The 17,091-nt window shown below is 50.0% G+C and overlaps 1 protein-coding gene across 3 annotated transcripts in view; it reads right to left on the reverse strand.

Moving 5' to 3' along the window:
- COL8A2 (collagen type VIII alpha 2 chain) overlaps nt 1-17,091 on the reverse strand; it is a 142,687-nt gene that overhangs the window by 97,362 nt on the left and 28,234 nt on the right. The gene's annotated exons all lie outside the window — the stretch shown is intronic.

Below are 17,091 nucleotides of genomic sequence, written 5' to 3' on the forward strand. Positions count from 1 at the left end.
TACCACCAACATCCTGGCTTTGCAGGTCAGATAAAAAAAATCACTTGGCAGACCAGATCTGGCCACTGCAACCTCCTGGAGTTGCCTTTTGATCTTCCTGCCCTTCTACTGCGCACGGCTTTTCTGCATAGCTCCCTGGAGGTAACAGGGAGGGATGAGGTCCAATGTATTCAGTGCAACAGCTAACGCTGGAAAGCTGGGCCAAGGCTGAGTTCAGCTTCATGTTTTTCTAACTACTTCTGTGTTTTTGTGAGGCTCGTCTTCCAGCTTCCCCCTCTCTTTCCCTCCCCATGGTGCAGGGCTAATCCTGTGCATACTTTGCACACAAGCCTTCAGTACAGGAGAGAGGAATCAGGAAAGAACCTGAGCCCAGCTGGGGCGAGCCCCAAAAAGCTTTACTCTGGTGTCCAGCGCCAGTTTGATAAGTGGGCACACTGTGCATCTCAAGCAGTGCAGTCCCCAGAAGCTTTGCCAGGTGAGAATGACTCACTTGAAACCCTTACAACCCTCTGGCGGGATGCAAGGCGCAGCTCAGAAAACTCCTGTCCTTATGCAACAGAATAAGGAGACACCGGGAAGCTGGTTTTGAATGCTAAATGATGACCCATTTCTTAAAAATGAAAAGTGCCTAAACTTCCTCCTTCCCCCACTCCCACCCTCTTGTCTGTTATGGTGGCTCAGAAAAATTTGGGTTAATCTCCCATTAATGATATTTGCACTCTTTGCATATGGGGGGCAGAGGGGTGGGGGGGATGCATAAGAAGACCTAAGGAGCAAGTTTCAGACACAATTTCATTTCATTGTATTTGTTCTGCCACTGAAGTTAGCCCCTGAGAACATGGGGCTGTGGAAGAAATTCTGAGCAATCGCGAGCATTCATAACCCAAGTCCAGGGCTTGTCCGGTGCTGGGTATCATTCTTTTCAGGCTTTTATTACAGATTCTACAAACTGTGTAATAAAGCTCTGGCCTCTCTCTTTCTCTTGACTCTCCAAAACGACCATTTCAGCACAGGCCATAGACAGCCAGCATCAGGCATTGCTCACAATCAGGTTCATTAGCCCTTTTAATGGAGCTGCACCCAACATTACAAAGAACTGAAAGGGAGGTCGGAGAGACTCCACCGATTCAAAGGGGGCAATGCCAGAACAGATTTGGCTCTCCTACTGCTACAGGAGGGTGCCCTAAAAAGTGAGCTGTGGCACCCCTTGGCACTGAAGTCTAAGCTACTAGACCTCTTGTGGGTCCCTCATGCCAAGAGACATCACTTGTTCGAGGCCCAACGTTAGCCTGGTTTCCTGTAGATCTCAAGTCCTTTCCCTTTCACGGTTGGAAGCGAGTGATATAGCAATGAAAATGGTTTGGGGGCTGGGGCACATGACTTATGAAGAGAGGCTGAGGGATCTGGGTTTATTTAATCTGGAGAAGAGAAGACCAAGTGGGGATTTAATAGCAGTCTTTAACTACCTGACGGGTGGGTTCAAAGGGGAGGGAGCTGGGCTGTTGTCAGTGGTGACAGATGACAGAACAAGGAGCAATGATCTCAAGTTGCAGCAAGGGAGATTTAAGATGGATATTAGGAAAAACTTTCTCACTAGGAGGGTGGTGAAGCACTGAAATGGGTTACCCTGAGAGGTGGTGGCATCTCCATCCTTCGAGGTTTTTAAGGCCCATCTTGACAAAGCCCTCGCTGGAATGATCTAGTTGGGGATGGTCCTATTTTGAGCAGGCGGTTGGACTAGATGTGACCTCCTGAGGTCCCTTTCAACCCTCATTTTCTATGATTCGATGCTATCAAGAATAAAGGGCTGCAATGCAGATGTTAGAGAGACAAGTGTTTGCCACTGGAAGAAAAGTGTTTACGCTACTTGTGTTCAGGGTGGATAACTTGTGCACAGTCTCCTAGTCTGTCTCTGCCACTTGTGTCCCTCAGCTGGGCGTTGGCAGGCAAAAAGGAGGTGCGCTCTGGTTAACCTGCAGTGGTTAGTGATACTAAAGCAAGCCAGGGTAATGTTGCTACAGCAATGCTGTCTGGGTTGGACTCGTAGCCCACCAGATATACAAGCTTCACGGCAGAATGTGTGGGCAGGACTGGGCTTGCAAAAACAAGTGCACTGTCTCAGCATGGTATTTCTGCCCCACCAAGGTTCATGGACCCCGTCAGACACCACTACCACTTCACATTCATTTCCACAATGACCTAGGACAGCTCTTCAATAGTTGCAGAAGTGGCACTTAGCAACACAAAGGAAGAGAATTAAATGCAAGTACAAGCCCTTTAGGATTTCCAAGCTGCCCAAGCCCATTCATGTTTTGTGCCACAGCAGTGTTGCCCAGCGTTTAGCCCAGGGCTTTCTAAACCATGTCAGTGGCAATGGGTACCTGTATCACCCCTCCTAGTGCAACTTCCACAAGAATGCATTATGAGAGCCGCCTGTACAAAAGTAGCAAGACTTTCTGACCTCATACAAGTCCTACAACTACACAGTCAACTCGGTCATGCAACTGCAAGGCATATTGCCCAAAGACACCAAAAGCAACCCAATCTGCCATAGGTAAAACAGGGGGAAGAGAATTGTTAGCATCCTACTGCGACAAGGGTTGTTAAAAGGCACTTGAGAGATGCAAGGGAGAGGGCCATGCCTCCCGTTACAAACAAGTCTTCTGCCTAACCCATTTGGAGTCTTTGTATGTGTGTGGACATGATTTCACTGATGCACTGGGAGGTTCAAATGACTCTTTGCCAGGTAAATTTCTCTAAAGTCGACAATCTTGGTTTCTTGAAATGCAGCCCACATGCCTCTCTGCAGCTGGGGCTAGCACGGGAGTCTTGGCAGCTAGACAGCACAGCCCAATCTATCCATTTTACACAATTATTCACTACATTTCCAAGCACTGAGGCTGGATTCTTGTCCTCCATGAATGTGCCTCATGGACTCCAGATTTGCCTCAGGCTGCATGAGAAGAGATCCAAACTCATCCCCACAAGAGAAAATCAGAGTCCTGGAAAACCAGACAAGCCGGGAATGCAAGTTTACACCACAAGGAACCATCCCTGCCCTGGTATAGAAAAACCCACAGTCATAAGCCATCACTTTCCCAGATAAAACAGAACAAGACTTTCCAGCAAAACCCAAGAAGGATGCACAATAGTTTTTGCCAGGATGTCATTTGCATTCATTTCCTGTGCTGACTCACCCTTGATGCATGCCTGCCTGGTTTCCTAGGATCCAGCCAGGAGACTATACAACATCACAGCCCACAACCTCTCTGGCGACCACTTTGCAGACAGGATTCTCCATGGGCTCTCAGACAAACCCAGACACCACGCGGTACCCAACAGTAAGATCATCCGACTTCCTCGTGGAGGGAGCCGTGATCGGGGCCTGGACTCTGATGCTGTTGAGGTCAACGAGGAAAGGGCAAATGGACCAGAACCAACTCCAAACAAGAGGTGGAAGAAACAGCAGCAGAACAAACCCGCTCTGTGGGCCAAGGGTAGCCCAAGGACTTGCAGATGACTGAATGCAGACAGCAGACACTACTAGGCCTATTTGATCAGGCTGGGGTTCAGTGTGCTGTGGTGGCTTTGTGAGCATGAATAAAGAATAAAGATGCTGCTGCTCTTATGCCTCCCTGAGCAAGAGTGGCAGCAAGAGTCTCGCTTTACTCCCCCAGGCACACAAATGACAGAGCAATAGTGCTGGTTTGTCACTGCACCTCCAGCCTTCTGCCTGTCTCAGCTGATATCATGAGACAACCTTGCATGTGCCGAGGTCTGTCTCCTCTCTTTAGAGAGCAGCAGGTCCCTTTCATACTTTCATAGTAGTTAGGGGTCAGAAGGGACCCAAATAGATCATCTAGTCTGACCCTCCGCCACTGGCTGGAGCACATGCTGGGATCACGCGACCCCAGACAGGTGTTCATCCAACCTCCTCTTGAATTTACCCAAGGTAGGAGCGAGGACCACTTCCCTAGGCTGCCTTGCGTGGTTGCAAATGTTTCCTGGGCACAGTTTGAGCCACCCTGACTGCATAATCATATGGAAGAGGTGAATCTAGGAGGAAGAAGGGAAGCCTAGTGAAAAAGGGAAACGTGGCAGTGTTGTGCCATGCCCACTGGCTCCTGAGGAGGGGGTGGGAGCAGATGCCCCATGGAAACAAGGAGCCTTTTGAAGGAGTGAGCCCATTTTACAGCTCTCTATGAAGCAAAGTTGGGCTTAGTCTCCAGCAGTGGCTGAACAGAAGCCCTGCTCCCAGTCACCACCCTGCCACGTGCCAAGAGATGAACAGGAAATGGAGCCCCTGTACAGAAATCTAGGCAGACAGTCAGTGTCCATCATCTGCTATGTTGCTGCAACTCCCAAGTGTCCAGCCAGATTGTCTTAAGGACCGAGTTCAAGCTCAGTCTGTGCAGAGTCTGGCTGGTGAAGAGACGCTCCCTCTTTTTAGGAATCATCGCCCTTGTCATTAGTGAGAAAATCTGGTGCCAGTGAGAGCAATTGCAACCTCCAGGACTGTTTTGACATTATTGTGATTTACAAAATTGGATTTTTCATTTTCAAGTGGCTTTTCATTGGGAACGCTTGCACTGCAAACGGGATTACACTCATACGGTGTTTTGAAGAGTCAGCGTATGTTGGGTCCAAACGTGAGTAGTTTGAATGACCTTGGTGGATGCTGTTTCCTGAGTTTTTCTTTCTAGAGGAACCGCAGTATGCGGGTGCTCCCCTCCCCATCAGTGTGGGGAACAAAGCCACATTTCACAGCCTTTGTGAAACAGAACTTCTGCCGTCTGCCCGGCGCTACTGAAATCGGGAAGTCCAGTCTTCTAGGACCAGGTGGCCACTTGAAAAGCCATGGACCCTAACCTCTGAGGATTATGGAGACACAAGACAGAGATCGCTTACCATGAGTATTACAGTAACACCTGGAGGCCACAAACTAGACTGGAGAGTCCTTGGCATTGATCTCCCCTGCTCAGGTCTGCCAGCTGCATGGCCCAGCTTCTCAGAGGGGAACAGCCTCTCCTGGAAGCATCAGTTCATTCCTGACTGTTACGTGCACTGCGGTAACACCGGTGGGTCAGCCAGGGCTTCTTTGTGCCTGGGGCTGCACGGGCTCTTAGCATGAAACAACCCCTGCTCCAAAGAGCCTGCAATCTGAATTGCTAAAGCGGAAGGAATTATTTGCAGTCTGTTACCCAGAGAAGAGGGGGGAAATGGCCTGTTCAAGGTCACACAAGGTGTGCATGGCAGACCTGGGTCTCCAACACTTATCTCCTCGGTCTCCATCCATCCCTATCCTCTATCATTAGCCCCTCCATCCCTATCTCCAATCATTAGCCACCCTGTTCCTCATTATCATTACTCTGAGCAAGCAGCACAGCCCAATTCTGCACGCAGCTGTTCACACAAAGCAAATGCTTCTCAGGACAATCACAGCCTGCAGGATCAGGCTCTTGGTCCATGCAGTGAGCTCAGGTTTCCAGATCCACCATGACATGAGTTGTATTACGCATGGCTGATCTCCTGTGTGGTGCAGGCTCCCCCCACATATCTTGTGCATTTGTCATAAACAAACAGCTTAAAACCCCCAGAAATGCTAATCTCTAGCTATTCAAAACCACAATCTTATTACCAGGCTCCTAATTCCCGCTGCAATCAAATATCTCACTTAATCTTTCTTAAAGGGTTCCAGATTCCCAGAGGCCTTGCTTTTCTTAGGACTGGCTTGATCATTGGACTGAAATGCAAAAGCTCCCCCCATCAAGATACCATCATACAGATAGCTACCCTACAAAAGAGGACCAGATTCCTTCAATCCCATGCCCTAAAAGGCCACTCACATGCTGCCTTGTAGAGCTCCTGCCAGAGAAGTCTACATGGAGGCAAATTGGAAATAGTTTCATATGCCTCAAAACATCCTAGGGGAAAAAAAAACCAGTTCTGGATGGAAGCTGAATGCAGCTTGTTGGGATTAAAAGGATGTGGCTTTTAATGCAGGCTGCTATTGCTGGGCCTGCAAAGAATCTGAGATCTAAAGAAACCGAAGGGTTTGGTGTGGAGGTCATCAGAGCCAGACTCCATCTCCTAATTAAGAAGGCCGAGACCCATTTATTCTGGTTTTCTTGGCGTCTCCTTATTATTGTTGACTCTTTGCCAACCAAAATGTGGGGCCTTCAGGTCAGCTTCCTGGTGGAGGAGAAATCAGTGAAGCAGACTTACTGTGTGTGCTTACGCTGGGACAGAGGTGGTTAGACATGGGCTTTGGACCGTCCCCATTTTCACAGCTCTCAGCCTGGCTGCCGAGGAGCAGCTCTGCTCTGAAAAGGGACCGAGGTTAAGTCAAAGAGAGCCACTGTGTGACAGGATCCTGGGCAATGTGGACCTATGGTCTCACCCAGTAAGTGGCAGTTCTTATGCAAAAAGCACATTCTCTTTCTTAATTGCAACAGCTCCCACCAAAAGAACATGCATAACACAACAACTAACACCTCCACCTTTTTTGAAGACTGTGCCCAGAGCCAGTGCCAAAAGCAGCAGCTTTGTCAAAGTCAGAGTGATAGCACCATCTTGCCATGCCCACCATAATAATATTTATCCCGCAGAAGCCCCTGAGAAAGGGAACTGTATGATGCAGATTCCAAGCAAGGAGAGAGGGCCAAATTCACCCAGGTGCAACTCTACGGTCGCCAAGTCACAGCGTTTGGCCTGGTGTGACTTCAACCCTGAAGACATCTCTATATACATGTGCTGTCATCCTTCTTTGACCTACACATCATGCACACGACCCCTTTACAACGGCTTATATTTTGGCCTCAAATTGCATAAGCTCCCAGTGGAGGCTGGGTCAACCTTGTAGGAGTGGCCTGGAGCTGACCAGAAATTTCTGCTCTGTGGAAGGAGAAACCCAGCCAGGGTACGCTGGGGTTTTTGTAACTGGAAACAGAACATCTAAGCCAAGGCTTGCAGTTCCATCACTAACTGGGACAACCAGGACCATCTGGCCTGCAGTCCCTGCTACCAGCCCTCTTGCTGACTTGGTTGGAGACGGCTGGTTTCCCAACAAGCGATGCCCAGGCCAGGACCAGTTTGCTGTCCTGGGGTAAAGAAGTCCTGGGTTTCGTATCAAATCAGTAACAAGGTGAGGGGCCAACCAGCACCTCTACAGTGAGCTCAGAAATCTAGTAGTCAGACAAGACCAAAAGTTAAAATCATTGCAACGATGTCCCTGCTTCAGATGGAGGCATGGAGATTTCTCTCTTCGACTCAGCGGGTGTTTTCTTCCCCGTTATCTATTCTAAAAGAAGCTGATTAAGAACCATCTGCCCCCCTGCCCCCAAAGGAGGCACATCCAGGGTTTATGAAACACTGGAAAAAACTGCCTTATGCGTGCACCACGGGCTAGGACCTTCCACTCATGACAGCAGTGACTGGCAAGGGGCTCGGCTGGGGAGCGTCTGGTTTAATGCAGCTGTTTTGCTCTCAGCATCATTTGTCACAGAGGAAGGAGGGAGACAGAAGAAACAAGTCATTACCCAAGCAGGCAGATAAGAAGCAACTCTGCTCCACATACCGTAGACCAAATCCTGACCACAGACCTTGCCACTGGAGACTGCCAAATTAAGAAACATGCTACCAAGGAGGGACCCCTTCTCCTAGCAAAGGGGCAGAGACTGGAGCTCACGGGGAAGGCAATTCCCATTGGGAGCCCCTCACCCCTGCTACAGCATCAGGCCCTTGCACTTGCTCGCTCAGCGAGAGGCAAGGAAGTTTGGAGCCAGGCAGCCTGGATCTCAAAGCTTGCTCTCTCTGCTAAGCCTGTTCTCTTCCCCCATAAATTAGGATGGCATTCACACAAGGTCTCAAATTATTTTAGAGTATTCGTCTCCCTGAAAGACAGCGGAGACCTGTGCTCTGATGCCACCTATAAACTTATAAAAGCCCCAGCCACAGCCATCAGGGATATGGGCTAAACCAGAGGATTTGCCCTGCCTACCCCCGCTGTCATCCTGGTACAAGCTGGATGCATCTACGTGTGCCTGTACAGTGACGTTGCTACTGTGCCATGCTTTAGTACTTTCTTTTGGAAGTACTAAAGCCTGGTGCAATCGCAGCCCATACTGCACTGTATGCCTGGAGCATGGTTATTTTTAGCAGCTGCTTTGCTGTAACGGTGCGCTATAATGAAGGAGCATGCTGTTACAGCGCTGTAGATACTGGTCACATGTAGATGCATGTAGCGTCACGTGTAGACACGCCTGCTATGTCCCGACCTTGTCCCCAGACAGCAACAAGTATCTTATGTTTCCACAGCACCTACCATAGTCCCAGATCCCGAACCCCTTACGACAGCTTTGCTCTGCTCAAGTGCAAACTGCATGAGTGAGCATATCAGGACAGACCCCTGCCCAGGAATCACTTTGGAGGGCAGCCACTTGGGAGGATGGGATGTAGCTACTCTACATCCCATCCCCCCAGGGGTGATGCATAGGGGCCACATGCGGGTGCATGTGCACCCCCTGAGATCAGCTGTGCACCCCTGGAAGTGCCAGGGGGTCCAGAATGGGGACTAGAGAAGAGCTGAAATGAACCCAACTCCTGCAGTCCTGAGAGGCTCACACAACTACTTCTATGGCTTCCCCTGCACAGCTCTCTCCATCGGCTATTAACAATGTTTTCTTGCCAGGGTCAAATATGCCTCGAGCACAACCCCAGAGAAGCTAATGGAACTGTGCCAGATAGGCACCAAAAGCAGCAACAGCCACTGGCTACTACTTGCTTTCCAGAACAGGTTTTCCACCAAGATGCCCCTGTGCGTCTCCTCTAGGGTCGCATCACTGCAGTCTCTGGAAGGACAAGCCCTGGGGAATCTCATTCAAACTTCTGGCAAGGGCCTAGAAGCTGAGTGCAGAGATCGACTGGGCTAAATACAGAACATGCTTATCATGGCTCCTTTGAGTCGCCAAGTGCAGAGCTGTTTTTTCCTTGGCACAGGTTCCAGGAGGGAGCTTTTGCCCTCTCCCCCGAACACAGAGAGCCCTGTGGTTCTCACTGCAGGACAGTCAGCCATCTGCACTCATTCCTTCCTATTAAGTCTTTGGCGAAACAGCAGAGCTGCAATTAAAACCTCAATGGGATCCCTTGCCAACCCTGTTCCCCATTCCTATCCACAACCATTAGCAACAATCCAGAGGAATGAAAAGGTTTTAAGAGCTCCCTTTCTGGGGTGGCTTAGTGGGAACAAACTTTAACTCAAAAAGTGCTTCTGCACCTCAGAGACAAAGCTAAAGGGTCACCTTGGTTGGCCCTAGTGGTTGTTCCCTTGTTGGCTCTGCAGATGCCAGCTGGCGGGTGAGGTGCTGGTTGGGTGGGGGCTGGAGGTGCCCACCAGGCCCTCGAGCAGAGAAGAACAAACATACACGTTACATCATTAGTCGTGGCACATTACAACGGTGGAAAAAAACCCAGGAACATTTTTAGCTAGAAAAAGCCAATGCCGTGGACAAGACAAGTGCCCTTAGGCGTGGAGATGTTGCTGAGATCTTAAACAGCTTCTTGAGGGAAATCTCTCAAATATTTCTTTTTTGCCCAAAGAGCCACTGGCTCTTGAGGCTCTTCCCCCCACTCTGTGATCTCCCTGTTGGCAATACCAGAATCACTGCTAAATGTTAGGTGCTGGCTTCATTGACCCCTTCACATTATGTGCTAGGACCACCTGAGCCCACGAGCGCCCCTATTGCAAGGGAGCCCTTGAGAGCAAAGTAATAGGGCAGCTCATGCAAGAAATGGAAATCTGCTTAGAGCGTGACTCTGGATGAGAAGAAATGTACTGGGCAGAATGATACATTTAGGGCCCAAAGTGGGTCAGGAAATAGCTTGAATTCTGGGTGACCCCTTCTGACATCATTTTAGCTCTGTTAAAAAAAAGCAAAACGCTCTGTTTGCACAAAAGTTAAAATGAAAACGATTCAATGTCTTACTTTTGCCCCCCTTTCCCCCTTTCCCACATACTTGGTTTTACAAGAGAGTATAGACAAACCCCACAAAACATGTTGTAAAACCCAATTACCTTGTGAAAAGGCTTCATTTCTCACAGCACGGTCAACAACAACCACTACCACCGGTCTGGGAATGGCAAGGCAGGATCACGGAGCTCAGGGCCAGCTGTGGAACACGCGGCCTGGCAGGACTATGGGAAGGTTGGGTGTGATGGACACAAGCTGCCTGCTATTTGACTCTCAAAGCACAGAGGTCAGGAGGCCACGGGGTTAATGTGTAATAAGGGACTGAGAAGCCTCCGAATGTCTCTTTATTAGCCAGGCAGAGGAGTTTCTGCCACCCTGACCAGCCAGCTGCTGCCACCTTGGGACTGCAGAGCTGCAGGCAAATTGATGCATATATCACAAAACCTTTTGTTTAGGCTTCAAGCTGGGAAATCATTCAGCTCCTGGCTTTGGGTCTTTTTTAATGCAGTATTTTTCTCCACGCTCTGTTGTGTGGAAACCTCCCTTCTCTTCGCTCCCCAGGAGTCAGCCATCCAACTCTGCAGAGATGGAGAGGTCTGATACTTAAATGACAGAGATGGAATAAAGAAGAGAAGACTGGGATTCTCTCCCTACTCTGCCTGGGACCCTGCCTGAAGATCCTCATCTCTCCGCATTTCCAGTTACAACCATGAACTCCCTGGAGCAGGGGATGAGCTTCCTCCTGCGTGTTTGCTCAGTGCACAAAGATATGATAAACTGTAATAGGAAGTCCATCACTGCATGTTTCTCATTAGATCTATGTTCCTGACTCCACAGGTCTTTTGGTGCCATCCATGGACATCTCTGGGAGGTCTGGGAACATCAGCAGCAGTGCACAATGGGTGGGAAGCTGAGGTGCAGAGATGGGACCACAGCAAAGGTCATCCATGGCAAAAATGGCAGAGCTGAGAACTGGATCCGGATCTCCTGAATCCCAGTGCAATGCCTGATCCATTTTCCTGGAAATCTACCAAGCCACTTGTTGTCAGTCCTGGAAGGTTGGGGGCTTTGAAGGTCTGGACCAAGGAGCCTTGGAGCTAGGCTACAGGTTGGTCCACTGCCCTTGTTAGCCGGGGGCAGGACCCACTGGCTTGAGATAATCACCAGCAGGAGATTCACTGTAGATTTGGAATCAAACCCATGATCCGGCCTCTGGACCCTGGTCAGGACCAGAGCCCAAGTGCAACGTGACCTTCCTGTGGGCTCCGCCAGCCTTGTAGGGGCTGGTCTGCAGGGTGGTCTGCTCACCCAAGCACATCTGACAATGCAGGGATCTAAAGATGCCAGAGATATCTGCAAGGAGGTGCATAGCACCCAGCTGGGCCAGACCCTGGTTGATGAGGAAGGTAACTGCTTCAATGCTTTTCTGACGTTTGGCCTTAAAACAGACTCTTGTCCTGGCACAGACTTCTCCCGGGGTCTGAGCACAAGACACCTGCATCGACTCACGACATCCGGCAAAGCCAGTGGAATCTCCATCCAGAGAGCAAAGCAGCTCATGAATCTCCCTCTGTATATAAAATTACACAACTTGTTGGAATACTTTCCAGAGAGAGAAATTCCGTAATGCTATATAACCTGCTGCAAACAGCCTGGACTAATGCACTTTCATTAGAAGTGCTGATGGGAGCTCAAAGTCGCAAAACCAATGTATCCTTAAAGCTCAAGAGGAATCACAAGGATGGCAGGAAGCAATAATTCAAGGCAAAGCACAAAGAAAGCTTAGTCCTGATAGGGAAAGCAGCCGCACATCCATCATGGGGCTTACGTAACAGTCAGAAAGAACAGGGTGACAATCCTGTTTGCTTTTGCTACCATTACACCAGGTGACCCCATGGCAGGTCCTGATTCATATCCGTGTAATTGAGAGCAGAAGCAGGCTAAGAGAAAGGCATGCACACATTTTTGTGTTCTAGGAAACAGCAAATATTTGGATGCATTGGCTCCAGCTTGCCTCACTTGAGTGAAACCACATCGCTATGGCTGCAGATGCTGCATTGTTGTATCTGACAGGGATTTATGAGAATTAACATGTGGCAGTGAAACACCGGGAAAAAATTCAGTCTATCAACTCATCCCATGTCTCTGGAAGAACATAATTAAAAAATAAACACGCTACCACAAGTTACAGTCCAGCACAGATCTACCAAGGACTATAACAAGCAAAGGACTTTTTATTAATCATACTAATTAAACATGTCTTTGCTATTTTATTGCCTTTCACCTTAAATACACTTTACACCCAAGCACCACAGCAAACTCCCCATCAATTAGGGGTATAGGTTGTAGCCATGTTGGCCTAAGGACACAGGCAGACAAGATTCTTTGGGTAAATCTGATAACTTTTATTAGACCAACACAAATAGTTGGAAAAAATTCTTCCAGGAAGAGCACAGACCAACTGCAGATGCTTCCTCAGCCTGACGAAGGGTGTTTATGCCCAAAAGCTTGCAAAGAAGATTTTTTCCCCAACTATTTGAGTTGGTCTAGTAAAAGATATCAGATTTACCCAAAGAACCTTGTCTGCCTAACGCCCCATCATTTTACTGCCTGTATTCAATATCAAGCATTCTAGGCATCCATCCGATTTGCAAGGGCAAGTGTTGTGCTTGCAGATCAGCTAGCAAGGCATCGCAGCATTTCTGCCCACAATCAATTCCAAAGAGACATATTTTTGGAGGGAGGTTTTGAAAACCTGCCCTTTCTTATCCATGCATAGCAGTATAGACTCTTCTTCAGAAGGAGCCGTCTCATGGTGAGGGCACTGGGCTGGAACTTGGGAGCTGTCACAGTCTATGAAACTCTTGGGAACATCACTTCATCTTCTGCCCAACAGCTCCCCACATATAAAATGGGGACAACAATGCTTGTCTGCTTGGGTTGCAAGCTCTCTGGGGCAGCACCGGCCTCTTGGGATATATAAGGACAGAGCCTAGTGCAGAGGTGCCTTGAATTTCAATCCTGCGATAACTTGCAACAAACTCCAGGGAACCCAGTTTCTCACCTACACATATAAAGGGCTGCTCCAAACACCATAAAGATTAGATCAAGGGTTTCCCAGCACTTCTCAGTCTTGCTAATCTAATACCTAAACCTCCCTGCAGCAGGTTAGAAGTGATGGAAAAGTAAAGGGAAAGAGAGTGCACTTTGCAATGATAAGGTTGGGCTCCTAGCAACTGTGTCACTGCGACTCTCAGCCAGTCCCAGAGGGAGTCAGTTTTGCTAGAAACCACAAGCATTTCCTACTTCATTTATGAGGAGCTCATTAAAAATGTTTTTCTCCAACTGGCAGCACACATTAAAATGTCAAGTCCTCAAAGGAATTGGGTGGGAGCCTCCAAGAGGTTTTGTTTTGGTCCCAGCTGGGAATGAAGTGGGATGAGTCTGCGCAGCCATCAAACCAAAGAAATGTCCCATTAGCATATTTCAAGTAGCGTCCAAGGCAGAGAGTCGGTTCATCAGACCTGGCTCTGACAGGAGCACTGCCCAGGCCAGTTCACACGTGGGAGGTTTGCTTCGAGGCAGAGACCGGTACTCAGCTGTGCTAAGTGCTGCACATACCCACGCACTGCAGGAGCATATCCATCACGTGGGCATCCATACTTGGCCAACTAGATGGTAGCAACTCCTTTTAGGCAAATACCCCATGATAGTGCCTCTATAGCACAAATGTTCAGTAGGCTCCTGGTATATCCTGGTGCCCTTCAATCTTGCCCTAGTGCCTCCCTGCTATTCCAGCCTGGGGTTCCCCCCACACATGTTTCTGCCAGTGCCCCTGCAGCCCTCTGCTATCCTAGCCTGGGACTCCTCCTAAAGTCCTACCAAAGCCCTTCAAGCCCTATCCCACAGGCCAATTTCAGACCCCCTGTTAGCTCCAGCAATGGGCCTGCATGCCAGCCAGTATCATGAGCTCCCTTTCCTTAAATGACAGGTTGACAATCAGTTAGAACGAACAAAGCACAGCAACGAACAAAGCGTCAGCCACGTGCACGCACCGTTACAAAGCCAAGTTGAGCACATCAAAACTCCAGCGCTGAAGGGAGGGTAAGGGCTGGGGCCTAACCCCACCAGTGTTTCCCATTTGAGCTCATCATAACCACAGTCCGTCATGCACGGAGTAGCTTAAAAATTCCTGGAGGACACAATCCAAGCATCCCATGTTCACCGCTGAGATAGGGGGATGACTCCAGGAGCGGAGAGCTAGGCTGGGGTGACTCCAAGGGCTTAGCCCACAAACCCAGTGGCCCAGCTACACTAACTCGGGCTCTCCGCACATTGGCCCAGCTTTTATGTCCTGCTTGGCACATTTCATCTTGCTTAAGGGAACAAAACCAGTGCCTCCTCATTGCCACGATGCTGCCACCCCCCACAGAGGCTCCAAGGGCAGTGCCATCCATTGCCACCCCTTATTAGCCCGTCCGTTCCAGCTAATGTATCGAGCAATTTGTGCCAGGCCCCCAAACTGAAGTGTCTGGATACAAGGAGCTTCTGGAACGACTTGCTATCCCACAGCACTCTTGGCTCCCAGCACTGTCTCCTTCCTATTATTGAGCCTCTTTTGTTAGAATGACTTACAACACCCCCCCCTCGCCATGTCTGGGTATTTCCATTTCTGGTGCCAGTTTTTCAAGGTGGCTGTTGACAGGGAATACCACCAGCACCACTCCAGGCTGTGCCTGCTGGCAGTCTCTCCATATTAGCCATGTGGAGTGTGGTCAGAGTAGGTCCTTGGCTTGGTCTTTCATGTGCATTGCAGATTTTGGTGGAGGGGGATGTGGGCCAGGAGAACACCCTGGGAAGGCCTTTGTCTTAGCTGGGGAGGCAAATCCTAGCACATTTAGCAGCTCTCCCTGTCTGACGTTGGCAGCAGCTCCCATGTTTTATCAGCAGTAGTGGGGCTTTCCTACCATTGCCAATGGGGAAGGCATTTCCACTTCATTTCCTTTGTCCATTCCCAGAGGCTTAGTTGCCATCTAGGCAGTAGGAGCCACAGTAACTAATTCACTTGGAAGCATCTATTTTCCAAAGGGAAGAAATTTGCTTTGGAAAAAATCCTCACATAGTAATTCCTCCCTGAACTCACGCGTCATCTGCCCCACAGAGGTCCCTGCCCTACCGGCTTCCCCTGTCAGGCATGTGAGCTGAAAACCAGGCTCCAAGCCACTCTCACTCCCTGGCCTCAGGCTATGGACTGCAAAGAGAGCTGACAACTCCATCAGGGATCAAACCCGTGACTTCCTGGCAAGAGCGTGGCTTACTGGGCTGAAAGAAACCAAACATTGCGCAAGCCTAATATCCCATGCCCCCGTGAGAAGCCACCCCTGAACTGGGCCAGAGCTGCGGTGAAACTAAGATGTCCTGCCAGTGAGCTCCAGGAGCATGTGGAGGCAGTTTATAAAGATATAAAACAGGATTCATTTCTCCACGCTCTTGTCTTTCATTCCTGGCCTCTGTGGAGGGGCCTTTGCTTTGCACTCTTTTCTGCAGCAAATACCAGTGCTGTGTTGGTGCCAGGGGATTAATCAGGCCTTGCCTCACGCAGGCGTGGAGATTAGAGCCTCTGTCATGTCCCAGTAGGAAGCCAATGGGAAATTTTACTTAGGAGGCACCCGTGCTAGCGGTCTCCCACCCCATCGAGGTTTGCTGCGGCTGGGGTGGGACACTGTGCTGCGGGCGTCACAGGGACCGGACGGATGTGAAGAGGCAGACATCCAAGGACGCGCAGATACCCCCTCTCACTGAAAGGCAAAGGGACTGGCGTGCCTTCAAAACCCCCCATCGGATGGGCACCTGGTCTCGCAGGGGCCATGCCCCCGTGCTTTCCTTTCTTTCCGTATGAGAGAACCTGCCCCCTAGGCACCACGCCACTTCCTGCTGCTCATGCTTTTGAGGACAGGCTTCTCAGAGCAAGGCATCATCCTCCCTGGACAGATTCGCAGGGCTTATGCTGAGGCTTTGCTATACTTGGTCTTCCTGCCAGCCAGCAGAGGAGATGCATGGCTCTTCAGTATACATGTCGCCCCCCCTTGCAGCAGAGCTCCTCTTGCAGCTGTAGTGTCTGCTACCTGGAAGCCTAGTGCTTGCAGACCCCTATCGGCCCATCCAAAGCCTGGGGCACTTGGAAGGAGCCAATCCAAGGCTTAATACCTTCATCAGCTCTCAGGGTTTTAAGAACCGTCATCTCACTGCTCCTTCACCTTCCTGCCCCACTGCTTGGCTGCAGTGCCCGGCACACAGCACTGACTGAGGCAGCTTCCCTGGAGGCTATTCAACATGCTCACATTTGCTGCGCTCTCCCTGCTCTCCAGTGCTGTAGCCACACACCAAGGTGTGCACTGGAAAAACTATGTCCAAAGGTCAAGGGGCTGGAAAATTGGAGCCTCACAGGGGCACAGAGAACTGCAGAGGATGCCTGCCTCTGAAGTAACCAGAGCGGGAGCAGCCCTTCGCCGTGCAGCCTGCACGCCAGGAAACCGGAGTGCCACCATCCGAGGAAAGGAGCAAGGCCCGTTACGTAAGGACAACCAAGGGTGAAGCGTCTGAGTGCTGGGCAGGGGCCGCGATGTGAAATGCTAACAAGGGCAGCTGATCCACACCCGGGACTGAGGTTGCTTCTATGAACATCCTGGCCACATGAGCTTTGGCTGGGAGGCAAGGCTATTTCTGGAACTCTCAGCACCACCCAGGAGAAGTGTCCGATGCGTTTTATTTATAAACCCCCTGGCTCTTACCCAGCTACAAGTGGCTTTAACGCAGGAAAAAACCCAGCGGAGCCAATAAAAGCAGAGCAGGCAGCATCTCGGCAAGGTAGGCGGTCACTCAGAGCAGGCCAAAGATGCTGCAGCTGAGCTGCTCATCCCTGGAGCCCTGCATTAGCCTGGTTCTGTGCCAAGGACAGTCGTGTTTTCCTGTAAACGTTGTGGGGGACCTGGCGGCATGAGACAGCGCTGAATGGTGTCCAGGTGCAAGAAACCAGCCATGTCTGTGTGCCAGGGCTACGTCTATGCTGGGGCAGCTGGCAGCACCCTCAAGAGGGAACAGAGCAGAGAACAGACACACAGAT

This window comes from Alligator mississippiensis, chromosome 6 (assembly GCF_030867095.1).
Source record: "Alligator mississippiensis isolate rAllMis1 chromosome 6, rAllMis1, whole genome shotgun sequence".
Lineage (NCBI taxonomy): Eukaryota > Metazoa > Chordata > Crocodylia > Alligatoridae > Alligator > Alligator mississippiensis.